Raw genomic sequence first — 1481 nt, 5'->3', positions numbered from 1 at the left:
CTCACATGTATCCTTCATGCAAATTCCCCAAATGTTACCATTTTATCACATTTCATTTTTTCATTGCTTTCTCTCTATGTATTTTTCCTGATCTATTTGAGAGCAGATCCAAGACATCTTTACCCTCACTAATACCTCATATTATATTTTCTAAAAGCAAGAACTTTTTATTACATAACCACAGTACAAGAATCAAAAATTGGGAAAGTAACATTGATATAATACTATCATCTGATTTAAAGACGTAATTCAGATTTCACCAGTTGCAGGGACCTTTGCAGCGGGGTTCAGGATCTGAAGGAGGGGCTGACTCACAAATGAAAATGCTAGACAGGAAATATGAATTTAGAAGGCATTGGGGGCCAGGTGGAGTCTCTTTCTTGAAGAGACACACGGACTTCTGGCCTGGTCAGCCTTTTATTTACATGAATATGCATTTGCCCTTTAGCAATGCATTATAGGCATATCAAAGGTAAAGTCTGGTAAACAGTAAAAGGATTATCAGGTTAGGGAATTGCTTTGAGCCACCACTATCTCAACACGGAACAATTGTGCTTCATGTCAGCCCTGCTAATGCCCAAGGTCCATCAGCCTTCTGCATTCCTTGGTGCACTGTTGTGACAGTATTGGCAAGTGGTGGCTTCCCACAGCCAGTATGTCCCATATATCCTTGCAGCAGAAGAAAATCCTGTATCATGCACTGCATTCAGTTGTCATGTCTCTTTAGCCCCCTTTTACCAGGATCAATTCCTTAGTCTTTCTTTGTTTCTTATGACATTGACATTTTTGAGCTGGTCAATTATTTTGTAGACTGTCCCTCAATTTGAGTTTATCTGATGGTCTTCATGATCCATTTTAGGTATGCATTTCTGGCAGGAGTGCCAGTGTTGTGAAGATGTGTTCTCAGTGAATCATATAGGGAAGCACATGATGTTTATTGTCCCATTACTGGGGATGTCAATTTGATCACCTGGTTAAGGTAGTCTGCTAGTTTGTCTACTATAAAATTAGTATTTTTACTCAGTAATGAATAAGTATCTTGTGGGTCAGCCCTTAATATTTTTCACCAGAAATGCATGATAGCTCTGTGTTGGATATCTACTGTCACCCCTGCCACATCCCCATCCCACCCTTGTCCATCCTGCTCTATGGCCTACAAGATTAACCTGTGTGGAGTGTGTTATCCTGGTCCTCTGGTTTCTGGTTGGATTTGGTCAATTGGGAATCCTGTATGGCATCTAAAGAGGGTTGAGAATGAAGTCTGGGGACCTATCTCCTTAGTCTCCTCTCCATAGCTTTCCTCTTGTAGAGCAGGTGATGCTCCTCATTGGAAGGTCAGGGCATCTCTCAGGAGGCAACTCTGGGTTTTATAACTTCCCCCACCCTTTTGTGTCAAAGCTAGTGGTGGGGCACACATCCCTCAATTTTCCCACACTTTTATAAATTCTCTTTATGTTTCCCAATATGAATTTCATCCATTT

This window comes from Myotis nattereri, assembly GCF_964212035.1.
Source record: "Myotis nattereri genome assembly, chromosome: 2".
Classification (NCBI taxonomy): Eukaryota; Metazoa; Chordata; class Mammalia; order Chiroptera; family Vespertilionidae; genus Myotis; species Myotis nattereri.
The sequence above is the reverse complement of the archived record's forward strand: the minus strand, read 5'-3'. Positions refer to the sequence as shown.